Here is a 24,105-nt window from a genome sequence, read left to right as displayed (position 1 = left end):
AATTTTTTTTCGCATTTCGCCGCTGTTCATTGCCGGCATACAAGCGGCCTTCATTTGGCCTAAATGAAAAGCTCTTGGAATTTTCCCTCATTTGGCTGGCAGCAGAAAACAAAAAAGTTCATTTAGCTATGAGCTGTTTATTATCCGCCAGTTGAGTTTCGATTTTTGTGGCTGTCAATGTTAGGAGTTGGGTTCTTCGTATAGATTCTTTATTGAAATGGTGCTTGTAATTTTAAGAAAACGAAGTAATTAATATTAGGGAAAATTCTATTAGGGAAGAAAAGCTTAAGCAATTAATTGTCAGCAAAAAAAACATAAAATATAACGTATTTAAAGCAGGGGAAATCTTTTTATTGTTGTATGTATTCTTTATGTACAAATGCATTTCATCAAATCATTTTTACCCTTGCATCTCAGTTCTAACTTCATTAGTTAATTTCATAGCCCATATGTTTAATTAATAACAGAGCCTCGCCAGAGTATCCCCTTTATAAGCAAACCATGTTTGCTTTTTGTAGCTCAAACATGCTCTAAAAATACACAATTTGCTTTGGGTAAACAAAAATGTTAATCCGAAACTCAGCCCCGCTCATTCGGCATCCGTAAGATACTTTTCGTGCTTGGGCCAAGCCAGCAAAAATGGTTTCACAAATCTCATGCATCAACGCTTGACAATGTCCAAAAGAGAGAGAGAGAGATAGAGAAATGGCGAGAGCGAGGGAGATACGAAGAGGAGCGAGTGAGAGGCAGTGATTCAAGTCCTCCACAAACACTAAAACTGAAATCAAATACCTTTGCCCTTAAGCACAATTGACATTTTGCACATGACATGGCAAAGCGGGAAAGAAAAGCCGAAACAGAGCGAGAGTGAAAAGGAAAAGCAGGTGAAACTCGATGCTGCACTTGCCCACTGACCTCGACAGTGGGGGGGGGGGCGGGGTTTGGAAAAATTGAGGAAAATTGAGAAAAATGGGGGGCGTGGCATGACATTATACGCTTGTTATAATCCCTGGCAACATTTTTATTGCAATTGTCAACCGGGGCCATAAAGCAGCCGAGAATCCCGACACCTACAACCGTTTTCCCTTCGTACCAATGCGAGGCGACACAAATTGAAAATATGACAAGAAAATTCGCTTCAGCAGCAAGTAGGTCGGAAAAGCTGGGTGGCAATGGGGATGGGTGGATGGTGGTGGTGGTGAAGGGGCGGTGGCCCTGATAGAGCTGCAACTGTGGCAGTTTGCTAACTTGCCAAGAACTGGCGACGAAAGCATATTGATTTCGGGAGCAGTGGGGAAAATGTTTTGCCAACGTTGCCAAAAGGAAAAATGGCAAAAAAAAAAAGAAAGAAAATGCAATGGTTAGTAAAGGGTAAATTTCATGTGTGTGCGTGCGTGTGTGTGCATGGGTTGCAATGAAAAGCGCATGCATCAAGGTGAAGTCAGCAGTTTCCTCCTTTCGACGACCGCTGATGCTGCAGATGTGCTCAGCCGAGCAAATAAAAATAATATTTTATCCACGGCGGAAAAATCGAGAGGAAGGCAAGCAGAAACAATGAGTCGAAAATGCGTTTTCGTTTCGTTTTCGTTTCGGTTTTCCCGCTGCCCATTGATATGCGCGAACAATGAGCCAGGAAACTGGGCGCCACTAAAGAAGCCAAAACCGAAACTCACCATCTATATAAAGCGGTAGTTGCTCCTTGTCTATATAGAACTATATATCCCTGGGCTGACCCAGATAGTTGGGCTCCGTGCAGGAGTTTATTAGCTCGGCCAAGTTTACGAGCCGCTGCGCAAATCAGTGGCAGCGGATAAAAAATTATGGCACTTTGGGGCATTCCTAATAGTGTGTGAAACAGGAAAATTCGAATCGCGTATCAGCGAATGTGCGGGGAGTTCATTTCCACTTTATAGATTGCCCCACATGGTGTAGCTTCTGTGCACAGAGGTTTTAAAGGAAAGCCTTAAAATTAAGTCAAGAAAGTTGAAATCGTTAAAGAAAGATGGTTGGTTGATAACTATTTCATTGGTGCATTTTTTTAGAGAGTTTAATTCCCTGCATTAAAACTGCAATGGCCTTCCATAATTAATATAATTAAATATATATACAAAGCAGTGCAAATCCTTACCAAAATCAGCTTAGTTCTGGTCTAAAAATATTCGCATAATGAAGCACAACTTGAAGTGCAGTCGACTTGGTCAACTGGTTGTAATGTCGTTATAATATTAACGCACAAAACAAAACTTTTATTGAGGCCAGTCGTTGGCGGCGGGTGTATGGAGTTTCGTGTTTTGTGTTTCACTTTTTATGACCATAAAAAATGCCATAAAAATGTTTAAAGTCGACCAAATAGGCGCTAAGCAGCGCAAAGTGCACTTGTTGAGCGCGTTTCCAGTAGCTGGGCACCTCATTTCCTTGCTTAGCAGCTTATATTTATATTTTCATTTTATTATATGAGGCATTATATATTGTTCGAAAAGTTTTGCAACGAACTCTTGAGCTCCTGTTGATTTTAGCCGCATTTAGTTTGGATATTTTAAAGCCTTCTTTATGGCACAGGATCCATCCGCCTGTTTCTTGAAACTTTTCGAACTGCTCTCAGCTGGACTCTTAAGTGGGTTAACAGTTTTCCGCTCTCGACGATAAGATTGAAGATATGCTCGTAAGTTTCGTTTTACGAGATCACCGTATTGTTTCCACCACCCCCCTCCTGACATGCTGGTCATCATCGGAGGAACCATTTAATCAGCCTTACTTTATGGCTTTCGCACTTAAGTGGCCGGCGTAAAAACGACTCCTGGCCACGCCCAAACGCCCTGGTGTACGCAATAAAAACTAAACAAATCGCTGCCAATGGCACTTATTATCACCTTAGTAGATTTATCACCTGCTGACCGCAACAGACCAAAAATTAATATACAAATAGCACTTCACACACACACACACGCAGAAAGAGAGATATACGAAAAAGCAGGTAAACGACAGCCGTGTTTATAAATGGCAACTGAAATGTAACACGACGACTGTCTATGTGTGAGAATATGGCCAGAAGTGGGCGTGGCCTTATCACAAGCACTCACACAATGGCTGGCCGCCCTTTGATAAATTTACTACACAAATTGAGTCGCTAAATTAGAACATTTATTTTTGCTGCCCCCCCTCCCAAAAAAAAAAAATAGAAAGGACGATGTCTAAGGAAGCGAAAAGGAAAAAATCCCCCAAGTGCGTTTGCCACTTGATGTGGCATCTAAGGAAACCCGAATCTGCCACGCCTCCCCACACCACTCCCCAACCGAGCGAACCCATCTCGTCCTTGTCCCCTTGCCCACCGCCCACCGCCCACCGAGCACCCGGTCATGTTGCCTTCATTATTTTGGACCAGCGCATCGACATCGACTGGCTGCACTTCATACTTAAGCTCGTCCAAATCTCGAGAGTGTAATTTATTGTTATCATTTGTTTGGCTAAAAGCAAAAAGACGACCAGCACAGCGAAGGACGAACGAGAACCCAAGAAATACCAAGGATTCAGTTACGAATGGTAACTTGGGGATGCTCTTTAGTTGGATAGGTATTAAAACTCATGGTTAATAGCAAACAAATTATCTTATACCAATCTATTTTACATTTAAAACTATTTTAGAATGTTCAAAAATTAAATTAGGGTATTGGTAGCTTTTAAGATATTACCTATTACTAAAAAAAAAAGTAAAAGTATGCAGCAAACTGCATGAAACCATTGCAATCTTAATAAATTACTGCATACTCTTAGACAGCTTAGAAAACCGTGTTGCCATAGCTGAAATGCTGTGATGTGCAGGGTATACGCAGCGATTGTGCCAGGAGAAAAAATTAAGAATCCACGAATAAAGCGAGGAAAGAGCGGAGGGGGGGAGGGGTTGAAAGCGAAATGGAGGGCGTTGCTGCACACAGACAGACGCGTGCGCACGCACACACACTCACTCGCATACTCACACATGCACGGCATTTAGATAACTAAAGTAATTTATTTTATATGGAGGTCATGTGCTCACGGACATGTGAACGTAAATAGCAAAAGGAAGAGACATTCACACAGATACTAGACAGCGGACTATCCTGTTTGTGTGTGTGTGTTAGTGCTTGTATGTGTGTGTGTGTGTGTGTATGCTGGAAAATTACGCACCGAAACTGAGACATTTCCGCTCGGCACAAATTTTGTGCTGAGAGCAGCAGAAAACAGAAGCAGACCTGAATCCGGATCTAGAGAACCAGGACATGGACATCAGTTGGCCCAATTTTATTGCCCACTTTCGGTGGGAATTAGCATGCCAATTAACCAGTACTCTAACTAGAACTAGAACCATAACTGAAAACTAAAACCAAACCCGAAACCCGAAACCAGTGCAGTGCCTACCGAAATGAAACCAAAAACCGAAGAACAAAAATCGGAGTCAAAGTTGAAAATTCAATTTCCCCCACAATTCCAGTTGCGCAACAAACTTAATTAAGTGTAGTTTTCTGCTCGGCGGCGGAAGGAGCGTCGAAGGACTATCGAATGTTTGGCGCAAAATAGTTGGGCATAGTTGCTGGCGCCCAGAAATGATTTAATTGGAAAATTGTTTAGCTAACTAGGCTGGTCGACAATGAAAAATGCATGGGCCAAGTGGTGCGGATGCATAGTTTTGTTTCGGTCCAGATTGCTAATTGAGCCGAATCTCGGACATTAAAAATGCAGTATGCCCAATTTGTGTGGATTGGGAGCAGCGGAACTTAATTAAAACGAAATTTCCTCCTAATAGGTCGCTGGGGGAAAAACACATACCTATGCACACACACACACACACACATCGCCCCAATTGGCCCATTAAGCTGAGATAACAATGATGCCAATAAGCAACAACTAGTGAGCCCATTTTACATGTGGCCCCAACAAATTATTACAAACCTAATGACCTAATATATAAATTTTAGCCCACAGGTCCCTTGGCCAACAATGGATACATGAAACCATGGAACCATGGAACCAGCGGGTGTGCCCGACATCCCTTTGCTGATAAGATTTTCGGTGGGTGGGGCTTTGGGTCACATGCAAAAAGTGTACACATTATCTGGGCTAAGGAAGCAGAAAAAAAAATGTATAAAATCCGGAAAGAAATTGCCCCTAATTTATGAGTGGAAAATGCCTGAGAATGCCTGCCTCCACATACGCACGCCAAATAAACGGCCCTATTTTCACTGGCTGCTAATATTTTACCAGGGTAATTTTTCGCCATGTTTTTCCATTGCATTTCCCATTTTTTTTTTTGCGTTAAACAAATAGGCAAATTGCTGGGAATTCAACGGCTTAGCAGTGATACGAAGAAACCGCAGAAGGGGATAAACTTTGCATAGTTTAATCCAGAAAAGAGTGAGTTTAGGCAGCACGGCCAGCATGTGCATATAGTTTTTGTGTCTGATTTTGTATGCACTCAAGTGGTTGCATTCTTAAATTGGATTAAGTGGGTTTTTACCATGGAGACCACTCCGGGCATCGTTAGCTTTCGGCAAGATATTCGCAGGCGTCGTAGTTGTTTTCCCTTTTTTATTTTTTATTTATACTCGTTCCAGCTTGGCTTTTCGCTCGAGAAAATTCGAATTTAATTAAAACAAATATTAAAGCACTGTTTTCATTCAACATCAGAGATAAAGTGCAATTTCAGGCTGAGCGTAGATGCGAAGTGTTGTCCCAAAGTGCAAAACAAAGCAAAATATCTTTACCATTTCAATAAACTCACAATGTTCTATGCAAGTTCATGAGTGCTCGATTTTGTTAAAAAAAAAGTTATACACTTCTTGCCAGCCGGATAGTGCAATTAAAAAATAATATAGAATACACAAGTTTTTTTGTGGAGTTAAGTGAAGTCATAAACAAATTCGTTTTAGTACGGCAATTATGTTATAAGAAATCTCCGCTTTATTTTTCGAAAAAGCTATATGGGTAAAATAATACGAGTGCTGAATTCAAGTAAAGACCATAAGTGTAATCCCTCGTTTGGCCAAAAACAATGTGGCAAGTGCAAAATACGGTTTAGTGCTTTATTTACAATTTGCATTTTCCCAGAGAAGTGCCAAGGGAAAAAAAGAGAAATGTTTAAAAACAATATGCACACAAATTCAAAAATAAATAACCATTTGGATTGAAGTCGAAGAAATACACTTTGGCAAATTAGAAAATCCCAAGCAAACAACGAGTCGTAATGCTTTTGTGAGTTTGCATAAAATTAAAAACAAATGAATCACCAAAAAACCTAAAGAAAATAAAAAGTATGGCAAAAGGAAATGTGTCGTTCGGCTTAAAGGAGGAAAAAGCGAACAAATGGGCCAATAAGTTTCGCATAAAGACAGCTTACTGAACTTAAGCAGCACAGCAAACGAAGAGTCACTACAGTCAATCAGTGACATAAATATGAAACCTGAATAGACACCCAATCCACCTGTACTCTCAGTTATCAGACTTGGCCCAATCCACCTGTACTCTCAGTTATCAGACTTGGCCTAAACGCGACTCTTACACACAAGAACACGTCGCAACATTGGATACGACATCAACAATAAACAGCACAGAGCTGCGAGAAAATCGGAAAAGGCGGGAAAAGCGGGTAGAACGAATCCTAAAGGACCTCTTCATTCAATCAATAGGAGTCGGGGGCTTCGAATAAAAGAACAGAGCAATAAACATTTCATTGAAGACGCAACAAAAAACGCATGGCGCGGCATAAAACAGCATCAAAAGAGCTCTGGGGAAAATCCAGTGGAGAGGGCCAAATGTCCGGGAAGGGAAACTTGCAACGTTTATCGGGGTAACACGAGACATTGGGACCGCCAACGCAGTAAAAATGAACCAGAAGTCATAAAAATTGAAAGCTCGCCTGGAGTATCGCAGTATACTAACCCATCGTTTTTTTTTTTTTTTGGGGCGTCTGTGAAGAAGGCCAAAACAACGAGAGAAATATGTATAATAAAGAAAATTGAATATGCCCAAAGGCGGTCAGGGAGCAAAACACCAAACAAACAACAAAAAAACACAGCCACGCGGTCCAGACGCTCACTTTTGTCCCACAAAAAGCGGGGGAAAGCCAAAGAAAATGCTGCCAACCATCCGAAAAACAAACTAAACAAAGCTGGTTTATATAGTCGCACATGCTAATACCCTTTTTATGATTATGAAAATAACTTAACAAGGAATCAATTTATAAAAGTGTCTTAGGGCATAAACACTATACTATTTTTAATTTCACAGCATTCTGCATTGCCTGAAAGTGATTAAAATGTAAAAAACTTTAAAATATGTATATTCTTTTAATTGGATGGTTTAATTTAAGCTTTAGAGCCACATACCCTTGCCTAGAGTAAATACCATGAGCTTGCGAATAGCGAAAACCAATTTCAGCTTGGTCTCTAAATGATCCTGCCACGCCCCCTTCCCAGCCCCTGTCCACCTGCCTTTGAGCTGGCTTCGGTTAAAATGTAAATTTTATCTCAACGTTAAATGGCTGGCTATGGATACAGATACATATAGTGACAGCTAAAAAGATACAGCCAGCGCTTTCGTCGATTGCGATTTTTATGCGACACAAAATCTGTGGCAAACGGCAAGGCTTCTGGCTCAATCTGCTTTTTACGGCAGACGCAAAATAAAAAAAAAGGGCAAAACTAACACTAAGCCAATGAAATTTACTTAGTTGGCGACATGCGACGGAAATTGGCTGAAATCCGAATGGCCAAGGCCATGAAAATTGGCTGGCCAAATGAGTTAACAATTTATTGCGCTATCGAGATTTTCCAGCAAAACGAAAAGGACAACGTGTATCAAATTGTTTCTTGGGCTTTTGAGTCAATCATGCTAGTGGGTATATTAAGGCAATGAATTTACATAAGATTCTACCATAGAATTAACCGATTAGCCAATGCCTTCCATTAACACTTTACACTATTTATATTTTAAGCGGCTAAGAAAGGGGTGGAGCATCACTCCTCCGCTGAAAGATGCGGCGCACAGTTAGCTGGAGTCTTTGCGAAATTTATTTATAAACTCATTTGCATACTCCAAAAACAAGAGCTCCCTTCACGCAGCCTAAGCTGTTTGCATATGCAAAACTAAGGCAGTGCAAAAATGCGAAAACAAGTTGAAAGATATAGTCATCTATATAAATAGCCAAGGGGAAAAGTGTCGCACGTTTCTCGCTCCCATTGTCCTTTTCTGCTCGCAGATTTCATTTCGATTTGGTGTCAAGAAAGTGCAGATCTATCTATCTCTGCGTTTTCCCCAACGTTTTCAACGCTTTTCCCCAGCCTCCGCTTCTCAGTTCTTAGCTCTTTCTGAGAAATGCGCCACGTGGCTGGGGAGAAGAATAAAGTCATAAAATTGAATTGGTAATTTTTTGTGTTAAGAGTAGAAATTAAAATAAATTGAATTGCCGCTAAGACGGCAAAAGGAGCGGAATGGAAAATGCAAATGAGTCACATCGATGGCAACGGAGGCGGAAAAGTAGGGAGCCAAGGATATAGGTTCGCCTGATTTTTCTGGCCCACGAAATGAAAACAAAATAAAAATGGAAAGGAAAGGAATCAACCAGAAAAAGAAAAAAACGGAAAGAAAAGAAGCAAAATCGCTTAACAACAAGACCGAAATAAATGCATTGTTGTTGTTGCTGTTGCTCTAACTGTTTTTATTGCCAACATTCTTCCTCTCCCCCCCACCGCATTTTCGTCCTTCGTCCTTTGTCCTTCTCATTGTACATTCCGCTGTTGTTGTTGGTGCCACCGCCGCTGTTATTGTAATAGGATTACTGCATAAATTAAAGTATTTGCCGTGGCATCATCAAATAAGATTTGCAACGCCCCACCCAACCACTCCATCCACCCATCAGCCATCCTGCACCACCCAGCGCCACCCACCTAACGAGCTACAATGCGCGAACATCAGAAATCGCAAGGATAAGTGCGGCGAAAGCGTAGAAAAAAGCAGCAGGACAAAACAGCTAAGTAAATAAATAAGTGTAGGAGCAGAGAGAGAAAGAGAGAGAGACAGAGCGAGAGAGAGAAAGAGATAGCAATATGCCGGTTGACTGACAGAAAGAGATGGGTGCCGCCAGCGAGAAAGAGACGGACGGAATACAAGTGGCTGTGGGGACACGTAAAAGTAAAGTTTATTGCATAATTTTCGACGGCTTAGTTAAAGTGTAATGTAAACACAAAAGCCGGAAGATGGGAAAATGGAGGCAACAACGAGAGGCAGATAGCTTTGGCGCAAGAACGCTGGAAAGGTCAAAGGGAGATGAGACAATAAAAGTGCAGATTATAAGAAAATATGTCACTGAAGCTCTTATATTCTTTCTGCCCCCCTAAGAAACTCGCAGCTTAAGAAGATTCTTCCACGACTGCGTAGATCTCCCAGAAAAAACAAATTGATTTTATTAATGGTTATGTTTCAAACCATAAAAAATACTGACCCCACATGCAGTGATTTATGTTGACTAGAGTGCTTAAAATGCAATAAGACTAACTTAAAGTAATAATACATATATTATTTTGAAAAAAAGAGTGGATTTCAAAAAGTACAAAGAAACAAAAAATATAATAATATTAAACTTTCGGCAAAAACAATGAATAGTCATAACTGCTCAATGAGATTTTTAGAGCGTCATATCAACCGATTTTATAAATCCAGATGAGTGAAAATTAATCAAACTACGCCCATCATATTTCACATCACATATTTCAAGTCGCCGGTTTCTCTGGGGACCAAAATATCTACCGCAAATTGTATGAAATATTTATGAAAAACCACTGCCCACCTCGGCAAGCTCTCAGCGCTGGGATACATCCGCTGGCAAACGGGAAACGGCAGCGGCAGCGAAATCACTTTGGAAATTTTCAAACTAAACTAAATACGCGAAAGCCGCAAATTTCATTTTGATAAAATTTTAATTTGGCCAAAAGCCCAAAGCCAAAGAGCGCTCGTTAGCGGAGAGGAGAAATCTCGAACCGGAGGCTGTGACCTCGCCGCGCGCCTCAATAATTCAAAGATGTTAAGCCGCAAATTGGCATTGGCAGTGGCAGTGGCAGTGGCATTGGGGCCAAAAGTGGGTGGCAACGGACCCGCAGAACCCGCAGCTGGGACTCAAACGGCAGACAGGATATATACATCCGCTGGGGAGCCCAAAAGGCAGCGACTGAAGGTCTGACACGCACGCACTAAACTCTATTGGGTGCTAATGTTTTTCCATACCCCCCTGCCTCCCTCGCTCATCCACCACGCTTACAGAATTTTCATAAATTCAGCAATGAGCTTGTCGACACACAAACACACACACACACTCGCGCACACAGCCTGCGCCGTGTATGTGTAATAAAAATACGCTAAAATGTTTGTATCGCACACATAAACACGCTGCTTATTGCCTACTTCCAGGCGCAAAGAGCAGAGATACGCGGCTGCTTGCGAGTATCTGTGTGTGAGTGTAGCTGAGTGTGTGTGTGTGTGTGTGTGTGGGTTGTGGGGCTGGGAAGTGCTTCCGCTGGGCGGTAATGTTGTGCCCGTCGCTCGTTTATTAAAGTGCAAGCTTTAAAAATATTATTTTTCATGCGATGTTCCCGATTTGCGAATCTAAGTCTAAATAAACTGAAAGGCATAGAAAATTAATATGCGAAAAATATTTCAAATTAATAATGCACTCTTGCACCACAATCCATTTTTTAACTAATTCGAATATGCTTTGACAATAATTTATTTTATTTTTGCTCGCCTTTTATAAAATTTCAATTTTACGATTATATTTATAAGCTTATTGGAAATCCTTTTGAGCGTAAAAGAACTAGATTTTAAGCCAATTTAGGCCAGATAACACATAAATGCATATTCATTTTTCCACAACAGTATTTATATAAGGTAGTTTATTAATTTGCGCATGCACATTTGTGAACTTTCACATGCTAAAATCTACTAACTCTCTATTTTCTGGCTGTAAACACACAATTAAAATTTAATTAGCTTTTTGGGGTAAAACCTAGCTCACTAAATTTAAAGCTAAAGTTACTAGATATTTGTTGACTAAATCGAAAGTTTCGCAAAAAGACGGAGTTATTTGAGGATTAAACTCTTTGCGAAACATATTTGCCCGCTTGATGTTATTGGAAATTCAAGGAATTTTTAGTGACTTCCTTTCGGGGGGGGAACTGAGTCAGTCACCCATCCTTATCCTTATACCCATTTCTGTTCCCCTTCCCAATTTCCATTTCCATGGCCAGCAGCACCAGCATCTCGGCACATCCCGAATCCATTTGGTATATATGCTTATGCGCGGGCTTATCGGCGCTTCAAGTAAACAGACAGGCAGCTATAAAAATTTGCATTTGACTAATGCCAAATATTCGGGGACGACAACGACAACGACAACGAGAACGAGGGCTACGAACGCTATCCGATAAGCTGAGGCATCCTCAGCATTAACCCCCTACTGCCAACCCCTAGTGCCACCCCCTATTTGCCACACCAACCCCCTCCCCCTCCTTTAACCCGTGAGTCAACCCTTGCAGGCGGCAGCAACAATAACAATGTCTTCGAGGAGATGCCAATGCGTTTACTGATTTTTTGAGTGCGATACGTGCAAAGATTTTCCTTTCTCTGCTTTTTTCCACCCGTCGGCGGTGGTGGGGGTGGGGGTTGAAGTGGGCGGGGTGGGTGGTATGCTTTTATGCTATTTCCTATTAAGCTATTTGTTGCTGGCTCTCTTTTATCGCTCTTTACTCTCTTCGGCTCTATCTCGTTTCATACCCCACTTCGCCGCTTTGTGAGTTTGCCAAATTTCGTGTATGGCAGTTGCATTGCAAAAGATACTAAAAGCTTACCCCGCACACACACACACACCACACACACACACACACACACAGTTACTAACACTCACATGTCTCGTTTATCGATTTTCTTCACCCCCGATTTTCTGCACCCTGTGTGGATTTTTGACATGCCAACGCATTTTAAATTTGCATTTTTTGGCACCCGAACTGGCCAAAATTTTAGCTAAAAGCATTAGGGCCATGGCTTTGCCAGGCAGTTTAAACTGCAGTTCAACAAACGAAATTGCCAGAATATGCCAACAATAGACTTTGTTTTCGTTAGCAAAATATTGAAAAATATTGCAACGCAAATATTTCAAAATATGTATAAAAAATAATTCAGAAAAATTGCTCAAATTTATGAACGTGTTACTGAGGGGAGGGCGCAAAATTGGAATATGCATGAGTGCAAATGCAGATGTGCAGAATATCTTTAAAGAATACATATATATGAGAATATATATACAATATATGTAACTGCTGAGTTTTATGAAGTTATTATGGTCTTAAGACTTTAGAAATTTATGAAACAAAAGATTTCCAGTTATTTTATATAATGAAACTCCACTTATATTACAATCAAGCTTTTAAATGATAATTACATACTCCACTTTTTAATTTTTTAAAGCCTTTCAACATATTATCCTTATCCCTCATCTTTGTTATAGCGTACATATGTTTATGTGTTAGCACATTTAATCTGCTTATCGCATGGGTAACGTGAGTGTTTGTCTCTTGTTAAAATTTAAAAGTTTAATCACTTTCTGGAACACGGTAGCTCCAACACACACACCAAGTCCCAGCACCAAGTTCTTGAATCCTGTTTTATAAAATTTATGACGAAACATACACAAGAATATACATACATAAATGCTATAATAACTCACTGTCACGAGTTATGAGCTCGCACATATGTGCGTGGGACAACCGCAAACCTACGAGATTTCGAAGGTAACTTTTGCCCACGTTGATTTATTTAGACTGACGTATTGGTAAACATTTGCGAAGGATCCAGCTGCTTAAGACCAAAGGTCCTGTTCTCCACATGCCCATGCTAATTAATATTTTTACACTTTGCAATCACTCCCACGGCGCACATTGAAATTGCTTTATGTTTTCAAGCGATCTCATTAAGTCCCGACACGCCCACAATTAAAAGCATACACCCCTCGAAAAAAAAAAACAACAACAGAGCAGAGCAGAACAGGACAACAAAAAGTTTACAAAAATTATTATGAGCTCTTATAATAGATTATGTCAAAACGGCACCAAACCTTGCCTGGAGTCAGGAAAATTCCTTGAAATTAATTTGAAAATACGAAATGCGTAGGGTGGCTGGCAAAATAGCTGTGAATTTGTTGTGTGTCACGTCCAGTCGAGTTTTTTTTTTCTTTTCGTTTGGCATGGAAATTTTCATTCTGTATTTTCTCGAAGGCCATTTCTGGCAAATGGCATCTAAGCGACGCATAATGAGGACTCAGGCCGACGACTTTGCGACTTTCTGCGGTTGCCTCATGGCCCAAAAAAAAAAAAGAGAAAAAAAAATGGAAAGAAAAACCCAAAGGCGAACGTCTTTAAGAGTAAGGGAAAATAGGCAAGTATATACACACAATTGATTTAAGCTGCTCGGTTGGGGCCCCTTTTCCTTTTCCTTTGGCTTTGACTGAGCCTAATCCTATTTTTCATTAATCTAATTAAGCCTTGCGTAGAGAGCAAGCATTTTCGGTAGACGAGGCCAATCTAATGAAATTATGGCCCAAGACAAAAGGGCCGGAATGCAGCTCAGGCATTATCGATTAGCCGAATTGAGGTCAATTAGCCAGAGATGAGGCATTTTTGGCAAGCGAAACTTGCCCAATTATCAAGCTTTAAATTCAATTCCAACTCTTGCTACGGAATTTAAAGGCGCCAAGGATTCTTGGAGCAAAGGTCTTCAAAAAAAAAAAAATATGTACATATAAACGGAAAAAGAGGAATTCTCTTGGGTAATCTCGCAGCTGAAACCTTGACAGCCAGGAAATATTTAATACCCACTGCCATATTTAATAATAAAAACCTTTTAGACACTGCGCCAAAAAAGAATGTGAAAGGGCCGGGCCAGTGGCAGAGAGGTCCTTTGGGTATTCTGCAGGACGAGAAGTGCGATAAATGGGGACCAGAGATGAGCCGGGTATGGAGTGGAGTGCAGGGCATTCAAAAGTGCACACTAAATGCTCGGGCGCCTGAAAGTATGCTTTCAATTGTGCGCAATTTAGTGCGACAGGACGACAACAAAAGGACCTATTTTCACAGGCTACGTCTATTTGTATGTGTGTGTGTGTGTGTGTGAGTGCAATTGTACCAGTGTTAGTGGCCGACTAGGTGCGAACAAACACGTGCGAAAGCGGCGCCTAAAACAGGCAGCACAAAAAGGCCAGCGACTGCGGCTCATTGTTTGCCATGCCCTCTGATTTCTGCTCAGCTCTCTGGTCTCCGCTTTCTGCCTTCTGCCCTGTGATTGCGATTATTATGATTATTGTTTACTAAAGCCGGGAGTGGAGCAGAAGTAAAGGCAAATATCATAATAAAGGTTCATAAAATAAAACGGCCTGCTGTGCACAGCAAGAAAGTCTGTCTAAAAAAAGCATTGATATATGAAATTTCATTTTATTTTCATATCTATATAAACACTTGAGCTGTAGGCAAAGTGCCAGCTCTTTTCGCAAGTTAACTAAACTTTCTCTCGGTGTAGGCAACTTTTCTTCTACTCCCTTCGGCCAACAATGCGACATGGCCGCGCTAGTTTTATGTGGCACATAAACATAGCTGCCACTCGCGTTGTTGCACGCTTTTTGGCGCGCAAAAACTTTGCCGCTCGCTCGCCATTTTATTGCTTGTCTTGCACACAAAAACACACACACAAGCACACACAAACAAACGCACACTGGCACATAGCTTTTGTCATTCCATTTCGTTTCGTTTTCGTTTTGTTTTTCGCCCATTTCGCTTCTTGTGCCAACAACCTGCCACGCCTGAAATATGCTTGCTGCATACTTTTGGGCGCTGGGCATGAAATTAAACGCCAAAAGTATTTCACGATATAAATAATCCTCCTTCTTGGAGTTCAGAAATCATGTGCGATGCAAACATTTATTTATAGTATAAACCAAGCCAAACTAACCTGTTAATTGGGTATCACTTTGCAGGACCAGAATATATGATAAATTTTTTTTTCGAATTTATGCGGGACACCTGAGTCTGCTCTTTAGACGGAAATTTAGCACTTTTCTATTCTGTTTATCTTTTGGCCAATAAAACGGGGCTTACTTTTTTTTTTGTTTGGACTGTGATTACTCTTCTGACGGTGGCAAATTAATGTTGCGCCTAGTCGACCGGACGCGGAAGTAGCGCCGGCGGAACCGGAAACCGGAAATTGCGCGCACAACAAGCGACCCACCGAAACGCTGGCCACACTCACAGCACTGCACTTCACTTGAGTTCAGGGTTCTGTTGTTGTTTATATACGCGACACGCAGTGAAACCGCAGCAAATCCAGCCGATTGGCAGACAGAGCGGCACTCGATGCGTATTTAAAAGCGCTTGAAATGCAATTAATAATGAATTTTTCCTTTATTTTTTATTTAACACACGCACACACTTCACCGTGCGCCGCGTAATTAATTATGTTTGCCCAGTGCAATCGCTTATTTTCTGTGCGTACTTATCATGTCTGCATAGATTGTTTCAATAATGGCCATTTGCACATGGGCTGCACTGATCTTAAGCTTAAGCTGGGCCAAGCTAAGCCGCCCAATTGAGGAAAACTTAGTGGGGAAATGCCGGGGACTTAAACGCACGCCGCACGCTCCGTTGCGAAATTCGATTTTCCACCAAATGTACGTATATATAAATCTGCAAATCGCCACGACGCACGTCCGCTGCTGACGACCAACGCTCGCAAACTGAACGGTAGTTCCGAACAGCGCGGATATTTGGGAGAGGTGGCCCACAGCATCGGGCTGTTATACGCGAGTGTTATACGACTTGCCGCCTTCCAGCGAGAGCGAGAGCGCGGCAACTTTCTCCGATTTCTCTATTTCTAATTCTCTCCGCGCGCTCTCTCTCTCACATTCTCTCTCTTTTTGGGCGGCCCTTTTGTTGTTTGGCGGCATTTGCCGGATTCTATCGCAATTGCCGGCAACGGAGATTCTCCAGAGGAAACTTAACTGCATTTGCTTATAAATTATGTCTTGACTTGGGTGTTAATGTGCACTGAAGCGCTCACAGTGACGGCATGACAGAGTGCCAATTGGAGCCACTGACGTCCTGGCGGGCCAACAACTACAAACACAACGAGTCGAGTATCTGTGTACCTACGACAAGGACACACCTGTTGGGCCACCTGAATGGGCAAAGTGGCAGGTGAAAGGGTTATCCGCACGGCGAAGGGAATTTTGGGGCAACTGCCGAAATGCAGGGGCAAGTTAACAGCATTAATGAATTGGCAAAATCAGCAGGATAATGGCCTAGAACAGTTGGAAGTCAAGTCAAACTACTTACGTACTACTTATTTAAAAAGTGCACTTAATAACTACAATGCATCTTTGATTTTGATTTGATCAGACTTATTTAATAATGGAGCTTATATAAGAGATTCATCAACTGCAAATGATACGAATTATTTCGAATATTTCACGAGAGAGCTTCTTAAAATGCTTAATCTATATAATACTACTATATGTACATATGTATATACATATATATATATATATATATATATATACATATATATATATACATTAATATCTCTGATTTAATATGTTTTCCTGTATTCCTGTTCTATATTTGGTATACCTTATCAACTCAACGTCCAACGGTACTTTAAACTGACTTTCCAATATAAATTTCAATTAAAAATATTTGTTTAGCACCCTCTTCCGGCACTTCATTAGGAAACACTTTAAGAATTTTAAAAACAAAGGAAGCAACCCAAATCAATTGGTCTGCTGTAAAGTGTCTTCCCCACTCAAACTCACTTTGTTTTTTTTTTTTTTTTTTTTGTATATATTTATATATTTATATGTGTACATATATATTTAGTTAGGTATAGTTTAGAGTACTCCTTCAGTCAATTAGCCGCTTAATTGTTTTTACAGTAGACTGCTTGGAAAAGCGGCGACGAAAGAAAGGCGACATAAATCACGTCAATGCAACGCCCAGAATTTACATAAATAATTGCCAGCGAGCGTGGGCAGTCGACGAGGGATAGCATGGAGTGGCATCCCATTTGGGATTGGGATTCTGGGCTAAAATCAGCCCAGTCTCGCCTAAACATCATTAAAAGTATATATCCAATTAAAGGTTTCGAGTGGCTGTCGCCTCCTGGCATCCTCCTGACAATAGATAAAACTACACAAAAACTACCCAGTGCGTTTCGAAAATAGTTGCAACTTGCGAAAAATATGTGAAAAATGAGCTGGCCAGAGAACAATGGGTGCGACAGAGAGGGGGCACGCCATGACATTGCTATTGCAGTCACACATTGTCATAAAAGTGGTGTTGTTATTGTTGTTGTTGCTGCTATTGTTGCGGTTGCCACAGGAGCGAGCGAGAGGGAGCGAGGGACTCGAGGGGTTACGGGTTCAGATTTCGGGTTCAACTCCGGGGGTTGATGCTGCTGCTGCTGCTGCTGCTGATGCTGCTGCATCTGCCTGACAATTGTTGCCACTTAAATGCGATTTTTTTCCTGCGATAATCCCGAGTCCAGAATCCCGAGGAACTGGCGAAAATCTGAAGAGTATCCGTGCGATTGAAGCGCACATAAAATACCCGTTATTTATGTTGAGATTCAGCTATGCTCAAAACTAATGTATATTATATTATAATCAAAACAGATGGTCGATTATCAAAACTAATTCAATATTTTTACAACAAAAACTTAGAAAAAATCACAAATAATTTATGCAAGTTATAATATGGTATTATAATAATATCTTATACCATTTAGCTTCTTATGTCATGTCAACTTACAAGAAGTTCTGTTATTGCATCGCAACCATTATAGCCCCAACCGCCACGCATACCGTGCATAATGGAAAACCCCACAACGCGTACAATTTTCCGCTGCAAATGCAATTTTGTTTGCGTTTTCGCCTTGACAGTGACTTGCAGCGCCAGAGTGCCAAACCCCAATGACTGAGCTGAAAACTTGGATTTGAAATTAAATTTTGCCACGCGTTCGGTTCACATTGCTGTTTGTTCAAGAGTTTATGTTTATCTATCAATGAACTCTGACCCCCCGGCAGCGTCGCTTAAGCGTTCTTAAACGTTCTCAAAAGCGCAACTAATAAGGCTGCCGCCACAACTGGCAAGTCATGTGGAAATATGGGAAATATTGCAGTCACTCGATATTGAACTACCCCTGCATTGCGAACGAATTTGGAAAAACACACACCTTTTAGACAACATCTATCAATGTTTAATTGCCCGGACAGCTGGCAACCCTGGAATCGCTTAAGGGAGCGACTCTCTTCCGGGTTTTCCCGGCACTTTTCACTCTCTGCGCAGTGCATTTTCCAGCGAGCCAAGAACGAAGTGCCAATTCTCTTTGCGTTTTGTTGAGCAACAACAGAAATTTCATTCAAAAAACCGACAGCCTCAAAGTGCTTGTAGTTAAATAATTCGTATTGTTGTCTTACGGCTTTTGAGTAAAAGTAAATTTTGCAAAATAATTTCCCAAGGAGGGAAAACTGCCAGAAAGAGTGGGAAAAGAGACAGAGAGATAGACAGAGAGAGAGCGAGAGAGGGAGACAGTGAGGTAGTGCTTCAAGGCAACGAACACAAATCAGGGAAAATATAATTTATTATTTCTTGCCTTATCCTTGAGCCGCAGCCAAGGCGCATCGTCTTCTCTCCTTTTCCATGATGTGTTTGTCTTTGGCCCCCGGTTCCTAGTATTCCATAGTCCGTAGTTGGGAATCCTGAGTCCTTTCCTTTAGGACCTCCTTCCGCCCATCGGAGCCATTCATTTCCACCGCACTCCCTTCCACCTTTTGCCTGGGCAAAATTCTATGCTTAACGCCATTTTTGTGTGCGAGACACGATGACGACAAATTTTCAACGTGCAACCTGACACTGAGCTGAGATTTTCCAAATTCCTTGTCTTCACTTGTGCACCACCCCCATTTCCACATTTCCTCATTGCCCCGCCAACTCCTCCGCTGCATGCATGCAAAACTGCCAAGGACTCCGTCTACCCGTCTACCCGTCCCTTTCGCCACCTTTATGCCCGTCTCTCTCTCCCTCCCGCCGTCCCTCCGTCTCCGTCTCTGTCTCTCCGTCTCCGTCTCCAACTGTGACTCCGACATTTGAAAGGATTAGACCAGCTCGTGTGTCGTATGGCGATGGAGATGGCGGTGGCAAGTGGGTGGCAAGCCGGGACTCGTAACGTAAAAAGTATTTGCACAACTCTCAAGTGGGTCAAATGATTAGGCGGCATGATGAAGTGCCTTGCCACTTGAGCCGCCAGCTCGTCCTTCGTCCTGCGTCCTTTGCCCCAGTCTCGCCCCACTTTGCCACTGCGCCCATCCAAAAATAAACAGTTTAATGTTTTGAATGAGCAATTGAATTTGATTATGCTCGTGTATGGGTGCATAGATGTCTCGTATTCCCATCACCCATCAGCCCATCACCTTCCTTCGCAAATAACTTAAAATGCATTACGTAATGGGGTCTAAGTCAGGGGGGGCGGGCCAAGCCAAGGATTTGCCCATATAAACATAGATGAGAGAAGTGGTAAGCGGCTTATGTGAAATAAGGCAACACCTCACGTTATCGTATGCTGCGAACTAGGATTGCTTGTAATTTGACTAGTGATGTAATTATGCCGGAATATGTTATTGCCGGGGATTAACCGTTGAACGCATTATTATGCCCACCTTGGGTGGGTTCCTTAGCGGATAGATTCCATAATTATATAGCTTACCACTTGACCTACTCAATCTGGGTTCGATTGGGTTTAAAAAGATTCATTTGGGTCACATTTGCATCGCCTCAATCAGAGTTAATCTGTTTATATTTTATTTAAACTAGGGAATTGACTAAAGAAAGTCGCCAGAAATGTACACAAAGCATTGCAATCCGCAATATGTATTAGAATATTACTTCTCGCCAATTAAAATTTAAATTAAAATCCCAAATTATCACCGGTAAGCCTGTACTCGATAGTATCCCTTCAAAAAACCTCTGCAAAGTCCCAGCATATTTCCACATTCATTACATGACATGAACAACAACGGGCACAGAAACAAAACAGGAAATTGCTACTTAAATTCAAAGCCAATCTCTGTGTTGGCAAATGTTTTCAAAAATAAGCCAAACAGAAAATAAAAGATAAAAGCCGAAGACAATGGCGCGGCCAAAATATGGCAAGGGCCCCGAATAAAATGGTAATGGAGTTGGGGAAGCTGGGAAACTGGGAAACTGGGAAGAAAAGCGGGGAGAGACTGGGAAAAACCGCCCAAGTAGCGACGACATTTAGCGTTTTAAATCAGATTATTCCACAACAACTGTCAATAATGCAAACGGCGAGGGCAATGGGAAACCCGAAACCCTCGACGAAAAAGGACCTTCTCACCCACCTCGCTAAGCCAGGCCAAATGAGCCTTTTTGCCAACCGCAAAACGAGGCGAGAAAATTGTCACCGAAATGCGACGGCCATCGAATTGTGTAAATCAAAAAAATAATTGCGCCTGATAACAACATCAATAACAATAAGCGACGCTACCCCGAGCAAAATCCAGAAATCCAAAAAAAAATAAAATAAAAATAAAACAATAGAGTCGACTAGGTCGACCAACGGATACCCATTAAACAGCTAATAGGATTGTCAGACTGAAATTGCAATATTATCTTTTAAATATCGATAGAAATTAAAACCAAACTAATTTAGTCATTTAAGAATGATCGTGTCCAAAATGTTTATAGCCATAAAAACGGATGGAAATAAGGACGAAAATACGGACATGTCTAGATCGACTAAGTTAGTGATCCTAATATGTACATACATAGTTCACATCCAACCAGGTATACCCCTTTTAGTAGACCAGTAAGGGGTATAAAAAGAATCAAAATAAAAAGGTGTAGCCACCACGAATTGCACACAATAACCATAAAGGATAAGGGATAACGTTGAAAGGGGTTGAGCCTGGAGGGATGGGCGTGGCTGGTCGGGCCTTGTCAAAATACTAGACTAGAAGTCGGGGGTTTCCGCATTACCCGATTCTCGGTTTCCACAACTCTGGGCCGTATTCGGCGCTATTACCCCCGCCGACGGCTAATTTATGGCTCACTCTCTTAAAGTTTTGTTCGAATTTCGGGCTCGTAAATCTTTTCAACACATACAAGCCACACAGGGCACTCCATAATACACTCGACTCGGCGAGTTTACTTCACTTTATGGATAAACCCCAGCCCACAGAATCACCAGAACGCTCTCGACTTCAGCACTTGGCGTTGCCTTTATTTACTTCATATTAATATTAAGTTCATTGTGTCAAGCTGGCAGCGCCGATTCCTTATCATTTTGTTTTCTTCTTTTTTTTTTTTTTTGAAATTTTTATTTTTTCTTTTTGGCTTGTCGTCCCCTTTTTAATTTTAGTCGCGCGAAAGGACAATGGCGGAGCGATGAGAAGGACACTTCTCACTTCTTCGGCTTGTTTGCCGCACCCGGGCCAAAAAGCTTATCTCCTGGCTGCCTGGCTGCTTGGCATTTACATTCAACGCTTGACAGCTTCCTTGGGGTTTCCTGCTCCTTACCTACCTACCTACTCTCCCCATTCGCTGCCAAACCCTCCTCATTCGTCCTCATCCTTCGACAGCCACGCTCATCCATTCAAGACGAGTGTGAGAAGATTCGCCTTTGTGATCCGATATCTGCGTGGTTTTCCCATTTAAAGCGCCTTAAAGTTGTGCGCGAATAATTATCGGCAAATATTTGCCCACGATTTTCATACATCGGATAGCTTTATGTTGCGAAGGAATTGCAACATAAGACTTTGGTTAAGTTATCAAAGGCTCCGCTCTGCTCGGTGTATGCATACAATACATATACATATACATTGACTGTTATCAAGCCTTTGTGTTTTACGAATAATTACGTATTCGAACTTTTTTTTTTCTTGGGAACTTTTTACTTCCGGCTTTCTTTGCCATTACAAGAAGTTGTTGTGAGCTCCTGGGTAGTTGGACATTTTGTTGCAGGAACTTATCATAAGTCGATTTACTTATCAGCTTAGTTGTAATTCCAATGTTCTCTACTTTAACGAAACAGCCTAACTGGCTGCAATTCACAATCTAGCTTGAATTAAATGTAAAGATTTCCCTTTGAAACTCGATAGCAGTGTGTGTTTTTAAGAATGAAACCGCTTTTCATACCCCTTTTGCAACTTGCAAAAGGATTCATTAGCTAAAGGAGCAAGTGCTACAAGTGCGATGCTCAAAATGCTCAAAGTTAATTACAATTGACCAACCCTTGACACTCATTTAGCACCACCTAGAGAGCTCTTATCGAGTCTGTCTTGCTCTGTCAACGATTGGTAAACCTGACATTGCGCCAGATGTGCCTAAAGAAAAAACACACCCGAAGTCATCAAACAAATAGCTATATATCATAGCTCGCTGATAATAATAATGCGGCCTGATTAAAGGCTCGACACGAGAGATTTCCCGCCCACCCGCTGATAGAGGCTTAGTCCTTGGATATCCTGGGGAAATCCTGGGGGTGCGTTCCTTGATCTGCTGACTTTCGCTATCCATTGTAAAAGTCGAGGATTTCGGGTGCTAGCATGTTATTTGCATGCCGCGAGTAACGTGCGCGTCATCATCATCATAATCATCAGCGCCGCAGTCATCATCAAAGTAATTGCAGCCACACTCCGCGACAATCCCCAATTGCTCCATTGGAGCGTGCTTGGAAATTATTTCACAATTTTTAATAGCTTCAGCTGGCGCCGTGACTGGGCTAATTTCGGGGTCTTGCCACACGCAAATTCGGGCTTCTGGAGTTTGGCGGAGACAATCGCACATTTGGGAGCCCTTCAATCCGATGGGGGCACAGGCACTTGAGGTTAACCCTCGAATATGTCTGTCGGTTGAGGGGATTACCCTGGGTCGTGTGATTGCTAATGAGTTGGGTAGTTTATTACTGAGACTCCTTCAATGCAGGATAAGCCTGCGAAAAATGTATCAAAGATAAATTAATTACTTGTTTCGTATTATATTTGGCATAGCCAATAAAATCTAGTAAAGTAAATGTATTGCAAATGTTCTTGAGATTATGAACCTAATGTCTTTCCATCAAGAGTTGTTACAGAAATGTATATTTAAGAGATTCACCTTGTTAGAAACAGGTTTTGTTTTTCTATACAATTTTTTTTTTTTTTAAGATATACGCAGTAAAATGTAGCTTGCTTTAGCAAAACATTTCCACCTAATAAAATCACAAAAAAAAAAGGCCATCAAAAATTGACATTGGTGGACATATCAGTCGAAGGACATATACACCATTGACTTCGGTCCATGGGCATTGGCTTTTCCGGCTAAATTTGAACAGGAAAAAAGGACCTCCGTTTCCAGCCGACCACATCGAGCAGCAATTTGGAAACTTCAGCTCAACTCGGCGGTTTTTATGGCATTTTATGGCCACTCCTCCCCCCTCAAACCGTCACTTCTTTCGGCGGCTTGCCAACTGTTTTGGGCCATGGCCATTGCACATTGGTAGGAGATATTCTGACATTTTCCTGGCCTTTTGTTTCCACTGGCGCTCTTTAACTTGTTGTTGTCGCATCAGAGCAAATTGAGTTAATTATCGTGTCGCATAATTAGAAAAGTTAAGGCGACTGGCCGAAAAGAGTAGCGAAGTGTACCCAAGTTGGCCATTGGCATTGCCATTGCGTGCGGGTGGAAACCTTAATTTCACGCTCTTATGCGGAAAACGCATTTCAATTTTCCTAATTCCAGTTAATAACTCAACAAATAAGCCAGAAGGCAAAGAACTTCTAAATGCAAATATTGATAGATACTTTGTTGAGTGTGCCAAGTAACTCAGGCGAACTTCCTCTAAATGATTATTATGGCCAAGATGATGATGGCAAAATGCACGAGAAGCGTTGGCAGCGGGGATAAAATAAGTAGCACGTCTAAATATGAAAAGCACTTGGTTGGGCTCAAAGGGGGTTGCGAAGGGGTTAAAAATGATTCAAGTCGCCTT

The 24,105-nt window shown here is 41.6% G+C and overlaps 1 protein-coding gene across 2 annotated transcripts in view; it reads right to left on the bottom strand.

The window, feature by feature from the left end:
- The window catches only part of tei (teiresias), a 126,324-nt gene extending 110,519 nt beyond the window's left edge, over nucleotides 1-15,805 (bottom strand). For both annotated transcript variants that reach the window (NM_079007.4, NM_001299462.1), the window contains exon 1: nucleotides 15,165-15,805. The gene's annotated coding sequence lies outside the window, so the exon portion shown is untranslated. The remainder of the gene's footprint in view (nucleotides 1-15,164) is intronic.
- Between the last annotated feature and the right edge of the window lie 8,300 nt (nucleotides 15,806-24,105).

The sequence above is a fragment of the Drosophila melanogaster genome, chromosome 2R (genome assembly GCF_000001215.4).
Source record: "Drosophila melanogaster chromosome 2R".
Taxonomy (NCBI): domain Eukaryota; kingdom Metazoa; phylum Arthropoda; class Insecta; order Diptera; family Drosophilidae; genus Drosophila; species Drosophila melanogaster.
This window is presented reverse-complemented; position numbering and strand designations above follow the sequence as displayed.